Source organism: Hyperoodon ampullatus, assembly GCF_949752795.1.
Source record: "Hyperoodon ampullatus genome assembly, chromosome: 6".
NCBI classification, from domain to species: domain Eukaryota; kingdom Metazoa; phylum Chordata; class Mammalia; order Artiodactyla; family Ziphiidae; genus Hyperoodon; species Hyperoodon ampullatus.
The window spans coordinates 3,206,811-3,213,811 of record NC_136919.1 but is presented as its reverse complement, the minus strand read 5'-3'; positions in this window follow the sequence as shown (position 1 = coordinate 3,213,811).

Below are 7,001 nucleotides of genomic sequence, written 5' to 3'. Positions count from 1 at the left end.
CCGACAATCTCGCCCCTTCTGCACGTGGAGCTAAGTGTCTTGTCTGTGAGGCTGTCCACGCCGGGCAAGGGAGTGCGGGGGCGGGCGGTGTGAGGGGGCAGAATGCGGCTGAGACAGAGCCACCTCCTGCAGAGGCTCCATGCCGGGGTCTCCTCTCTCCATCCCTAACCACGGCACCTTGCCCTTCCCGAGGAGAGGCCCAGGGCTGCAGGGAAATGCACCACAGTCCCCGTGACAAGTGTGGGCAGGTGCAGCCCAGCACCGTGGGTGGAGCCAGGCCTCGGAAGGCCACGTTGTCATGCCACGTGATCCCTCCCTCCAAGGACCTAATCTCGGCATCCCGGGCCGCCCCCAGCCGGTGCTCCATTTGCTGGGTGAACCAGAGAGTGAGTGGGGCTGTGCTGGAAAGAGTTGGCACAGGGAATCAGGGGCCTGTGCTCTGGTCCTGGTTGTCACACTGCACTCCAGGGCCCCGTGATTGCACCTAAAACCCCATGGGTTTTCTCTAACGGTTTACCCGTGAAGCCCCCCTCCACTGTGTCGAAATTTCCACAGCTCCGAGAAGTGAAGGCCTCTTCACCCAGCCAACCCAGAGTCCATCAAAGGAGCTATTTCCCTCCCAGGGCTCACGTCCAGGACCAGCAGCCCTGTACAAGCAAACCAGTCGACGCTCAGCCGCTGGCATCGCGCAGACCCAACACTCAGGCCCACCTGAGGCTGGAGTTCTTCGTGGCTGCACAGCGCCGACCCAAGGCCAGGCAGCATGGTTCTCAACGGCCAGGGAGCCGCCCCCCATCGAGGGCAGGGATAGGACAGCATAACTGCCAGAGCCGCCCACAACAGACGCACCCAGGACCGGCTGAGATGTGATGGGTGAGTCAGGCCTGTCGGCCCCTCACTGCATGGCCCTCTCCCTGCTCCGTGCGGCACAGCTGTTCCCATGTCATGCCCTCGATGTTTCTTTCGGGGGCCAAGTAAACTTCACAAAATAATGGAATTTCCAGACAAAATGGACCGTGATGGGCACCAGTCGGGCTTTGGACACATAGAGCGAGTTTACAATTGTTCAGACAACAGGATGTGGATCCACCTCTCCCGGCCTCAGACTCGCTGGGCAGGTTACCCTCCTGGAGATGTTTTCTAGACAAAGGTTGGGTTTGCAGCCCAGAAAAACGTCAGTTGGAAAAATCCCTGTGGACTCTTGGTAAGAGCAGTCTGTGTGAGTGAGAGGTGCCCAGAGGTAAAGGGCTCCGTTCCCCAGACACAAAGGGCATTTCTAGACTCTGCCCAGGACAGCGTCTGCAGAACATCAGGCTCTCATCCCATCGTCCCCGCCGGCCCACACGGGACCCCACCTTGGGAGGTGAAGGCACAGGTGTCCACGGAGCCCGGAGCAAATGGCCCTCTGTGTGCATGGAGCTGACTCAGACCCCAGTTTCCTGGTCTGGAAAATGGGCCAGGAGAGACCCCTTTGCAGGCTGTGTGATTGCTTTTGTGGGGGGTGATGCAGGGACCGTTCCAGGCACAGAGCACGTGCTCATGATCAGGGAACAGGACCTCAGAGGGGTTAAGGCGCTGACCGGTGAGTGGAGGCAAGGGGACCCAGCCCCACGTCTGAGCCCTGGCCACTCCCTGGCCACAGTGCCCTGTGTGCCTCTTGGGTCTGTGGGCTCAGGAAGAGGAGAGCCGGCAGGGGCGCTTTGCAAACCGTGAGAGGTTGCCGCTCTCAGCTGCCACGGGGCCGATGTGCCCTTGGGGATCTGCACTCCTGTGGCCCTGCAGGGAGCGGCGGCTACCGAGGCCCTAGCTGAGCCCCCCGAGCCCCTCCCTGCAGGGGAAGCCCACTCCCACGCCTGGTTGGTGGGTGGGTTCCCGGCCCTCTTGCCTTGCGTGGATTCAAAGCAGCTCGGAAGGGCCTTTGCTGTAGCTGCGTGGACACCGGCCTGGGCCTGCCGCCCTCGCCCTCCCTGTAAGGCCCTGTGAATGCGGGCCCCGGGCTCAGAGCCAGGAGCCTGGTCAGACACCATCTCCGAGGCAGTTCTCCCCTCGGGCAGCTGGAGCTCGGAGCCTGGGGCTCGGGGGCTCAGGGCAGGGCAGGTGCCCTGCTGGGGGAAGCAGAGACAGCTGTGGGCTAGCGTCCGAGGGCTCCGACCTCTAGGGGGCTGGGGGCTCCCCGAGGAGGTGACACTGAAGCTCAGACCCCAAAGTCCCAGAGGAGTCGCTCAGGGCCTGGTGCCACCTCTCAGGGATGTCCTCCCTGGATGGTCCCCACCAGCAGAGGGAACACACGCACCCAGGCCCAGCAGAAGGCTCTTGGGGCTGCACTTGGGGCCGTGATGGAGCAGAGAGTGGAGGAGGCCGGGAGCCTGGGGGCCTCTGCTGGTCCAGGCAGGGAGTGTGGCCTCTTGCCAAGGAGAACGGGGCCGCGTAGAGGGTTTTAAGAAGAAAAGGCTACATCAGAGTTGTGTTCTGGAAAGTTCTCTGACTGCAGGGTGGAGAGTTGCTCAGAGAGGCAAGAGCAGGTGTGGGGAATGAAGAGACCAGAATGGGGACAGAGGTGGGAATGAGGACGCAGGGGCTGGGGTCAGCCTGGACTTGCCAGGAGCCCAGGGCCCAGCCAGGAAGCCGACCCGCCCGTTATGCGCCCTTGTCACGGACGCTGTCCACTGCAGGATGTGAGTCTGGGGCCCGGCACCTCGTAGGGGCCCCCAGCATCCAGGGGGGGAAGTGCTGTCTCCCCGCCCATCCACAGATGGGGGAGCGAGGTTCCCCACCTCAGGGGGGCCCTCGACCCACCCAGGGTGGGTCTATATTCTGTTCTCCACACAAGCACCCCCTTCTCATGTCCTCCTACACAGCCACCTCCCGGTCCCCATTCGCCTGGCCCTTGGCATTTCATGAGCTGTGTCCTGTGAGGAGTCAAAGACCAGTGCCCCCGTTTCACAGGTGAGAGCACCAAGGCCCTGAGAGGGGGACGCAGACCCCTACATCTCCCTACAGCATCTCTGCCTGACGGGTGCTCCCTGCAGGGCACCCACCACCACTAAGGGATCAGATGCAAACACATCTTCCCTCCGAGAAGCAGGGCTGCCTGCTCTTTGAAAAGTCCTGGCCACGGGACACGTCCACACGGCCCCATCCTCTCACCAACGCCACACGCAGAAATTGAGGGCGACACCACACCAGGAGGATGTGGTGCGTGTGGACTGGAACCTGGGTGGTCCTAAGCCCCTCTCCGCCTGGCCCCGAGGACAGCTGCACGTTGAGGACCACAAATCTGCCGCTTAACAAATAAACAAGGAGATAAATCAACTCTACTTCAATTTATAAAAAGGAAGTCACAGAAGAATTCATGAAGTGAAAACAAAAATATGTCCCTAATTAGAGGGAATGTGTCTTAGCCTTGTGAATAAATACATTAATTAATCTCTTAAAAAATAAAACTAAATATAAATAAATGAGAAGAACTTAACAGCAGTGGAAGGAGAAGGTGGGCCCTAAATTAGCACAGGCTTCGTGGTGGGATGCCTATTTTTATGCTTATTAGTATTCCTGAAAAGTAAACCAGATGCTAATTTAGGGCAAAAACCTTCAGATCTGTTTTCTTCACCTCTCAGGGCAGTGGCGTGGGTCTGGGTGGGACAGCATCCACGCAGGGCAAATATAGCATGCCCATTCCTTGAAACAGCCGTGCTTCACTTTTAAGAAGCTCCTGTCCTGTGGTCATCATCTTCACCCTGGTCCTCATATTAGTGTCCCAGGGCTGCTGTAACAAATGACCACAAACCAGGTGATTAAAACAACGTAAGTGGGCTTCCCTGGTGGCGCAGTGGTTGCGAGTCCGCCTGCCGATACAGGGGACATGGGTTCGTGCCCCGGTCCGGGAAGATCCCACATGCCACGGAGCGGCTGGGCCCGTGAGCCATGGCCGCTGAGCCTGCACGTCCGGAGCCTGTGCTCCGCAACGGGAGAGGCCGCGGCAGTGAGAGGCCCACGTACTGCAAAAAAAAAAAACAAAAAACAGAAGTGTATTCTCTGAAATCCAGGTGCCAGAGCTGCCCTCCCTCTGGAGGCTCCAGGGAAGGGTCTCCTGCTGGCCTCTTCCAGCATCTCGGGGCTTCCAGTGTTCCTTGGCTTGTGGCTGCATCACTCCAGTTTTGGCCGTCATCTTCATGTGACTCCTCCTGTGTGTCTGTTCTTTAATCTCCTTCAGCCTCCCTCTCTTATAAGGATCCTCGTGATGGCGTTTAGGTCCCACCTGGGTAATCCAGAATGCTCTCCTGTGCTCAAGATTCTTAACTTCATTACATCCGCAAAGACTTTTTTTGCAAATAAGGTCACATTCACAGGGGCCACCATTTCACCCTCCGCCGTCCTGAACACAATAAAATAGGCCTCCGTGCCTGGAGTTTCAGGTACTCCCCAGCTCGGAGACTGAGAAGACACTGCAGCCAGCATGGGTCGGAAGGCTGGGCCAGTGGTGCAAGAGCAGAGAACCCGCTACATTCCCTGCATCCTGAGGGCAAGGTCCCCAACGGCAGGGGACAAGGCCAGGGACAAGGCAGCTGGTGAGAGGACATGCATCTCAGTGGAGCCATGCCTCCGGCGGCACGGTGCCCAGGAGTGCCAAATGCCGCCTGGGATTGTTGTTTTTTCCAGTAGGGGCTAGTTTTATTTGTTTTCATTTTTAGTATGAAACCAATATTTTGAATGGAAATAGCTCCCAGATTAGATTTTCTTCCATAAGAGGAAATAGAAGAGAATATAGGATTTAAAATGAGTGTCCCAAAGTGGAGTTCAACCCAGACACCGAATTCATTCATTCCTCCAAATCTTTGAGCCCAGTCCCTGAGCTGAGCCGCTGTGGAGCTGCAAGTGACTCGGGGTTCCTGCAGAGGGGGAGGAGGAGGAAGGTGGCAACGTTGGCGGGAAAGGACGTGGCAGCTGCGTGACCTTTAACCCTCACTCCTGCCGTGACACAAAGAGCATCCCCAATTCGCAGGTAAGAATTCAGACTCAGAGCATTTAGAAATGGGTGCCAGGGCTGTCAAGTCTCCAGGTGGAGAAGCCAGGATCCTACCCACCCACCCCAGGACGCACGCCCTTTCCCTGCTGCCCTCCAGCAGAAACAGTGCCAGGCAGACCCACACTGACTCTCAGGGCCTGATGCAGGGACCAGGGCACCGAGAAGGAGGATGTGCAGAGCTGACACTGGGGACCCCGGACAGGTCTGGCTGTGGGATACTGACAATGGCTCCCAAAGACACGCCCACACTCTGATCCCCAGAACCTGCAACTGTGCCCTTATTTGGGAAAAGAATCTGTGCAGATGTGCTTAAGTTAAGGACCTTGAGATAAGGAGATCATCTTGGTTTACCACTAAAGCCCATCGAAATTGTCCTTAGAAGAGGAAGACAGAGGGAGATTAAAAACAGACGCATAGAAGAGAAGAGATAGGAAGAGGAGGCTGGGTCTAGAGTGGCGCAGCCACGAGCCAAGAAACCTCTGGACCCACCAGAGCTGGAAGAGACAAGGGAGGTCCCTCCCCTGGAACCTCCAGAATGAGCACGGCCCTGCAGACCCCTTGGTCCTGGGCTTCTGAGCTCCAGAACAGGGAGAGAGTGAAGCTCTGTGTGTTAGCCACCTGGCTTGTGGTCATTTGCTATAACAGCCACCGAACACTAATATGCTGTTCTTCTGAGACCTCCAGAGGGTGGGGCACCTGGAGGGGGACCCGGAGGGAGGTGGGACATATCAGGAGGCAGGTCCGTCTTGAGCCGAGGCCCCTTAGCTGTCATGGCCCAGTGGCACCTGTCCCCTCGCTGGGCCAGTGGGGTGGGTCTGGGAGAAGACGTCGGGCCTGGGGCAGCCCTAGGTGGGCTGAGGGGGCTGCCGCTCCAGGCTGGGTTCCGAGAGGCGGGGGTGGGCCTAACTCCAGCGACAAGCGTCCTTATAAGAGATACAAGGAGGGGAGACACGAGGAGAAGAGGAGAGGCCACGTGACCACAGAGGCCGAGACCAGGGCGATGCGGCCACCAGCCCGGGGACGCCTGGAGCCACCAGCAACGGGAAGAGGCAGGAAGCCCCCTCCCCTAGAGTCTCCTGTCCCTGCGACACCTTGGTTTCAGACCTCTGGCTTCCAGAACCGGGAGATGATAAACTTCTGTATTTCGAAGCTCCCCTCCACGTCCCCCGTCTCTGGTGCTTTGTTACAGCAGCTGCAAGAAGCGAATAAACTGGGCAAAGCCAGGCTCCCCATGTCCTCATCAGAGACCCAGCGCTCAAAGACGTGGGAGACCAGCTGGTTCCCACCCGACCCGGGGGACGTGGGGGCCCCCCTGCCCGGGTGTGCGGCCCATCGGTGGCACCTCAGGCTCACCGAGCTGCCCGAGCTCAGAAAACGCTGGCTCTGCAGCTGAGCTTGCCAGGACCATCCATTCCGCACTCACATCCCACCTCTCAGCCTAGGAAAATGCAGACATGGTGCCAAGGAAAATGAGACAGAATGTGTTGGGCGCTAATGAGACCCTGGGCTTGGACATCTCCAGGCCACTCCCCCCGTGGGGCACTTCCATTCTCCAGAGCACCCCGCCAAGGCCCCTGCCCGCTTTGGAATTTCCCCTTTGAAGCCCGTGGGCCTGTGCCAGTTTGGAACACGGGATCCAGCTTCTTGTGGGAGAATAAAAGCAGCACGCCGACGGCAAATACTGGCGTCGACTGAGTTCTTTTTATTTTTGTCAACAAGGAGATTTGTCTTAATGGGAACCAGGAGCACCGAAGCTGCAGATTTTCCACTCCTGCAGGTCTCAACAGCACTGGCCTGGCTTCCCACCCCAGGCAGGACAGCTGTGAATTCTGTGGCAGAGGGGGAGGGGGAGGACGGCATCCTGCAGAGAAGGGACCTCAGCTCCACTCTGTCCCTCACTCCCCGCTGCGGGCTCCCAATGCCACCCCCAGGCTGCTGCCCCATCACTGCACTGACCACAGGGACAGATGCTGAC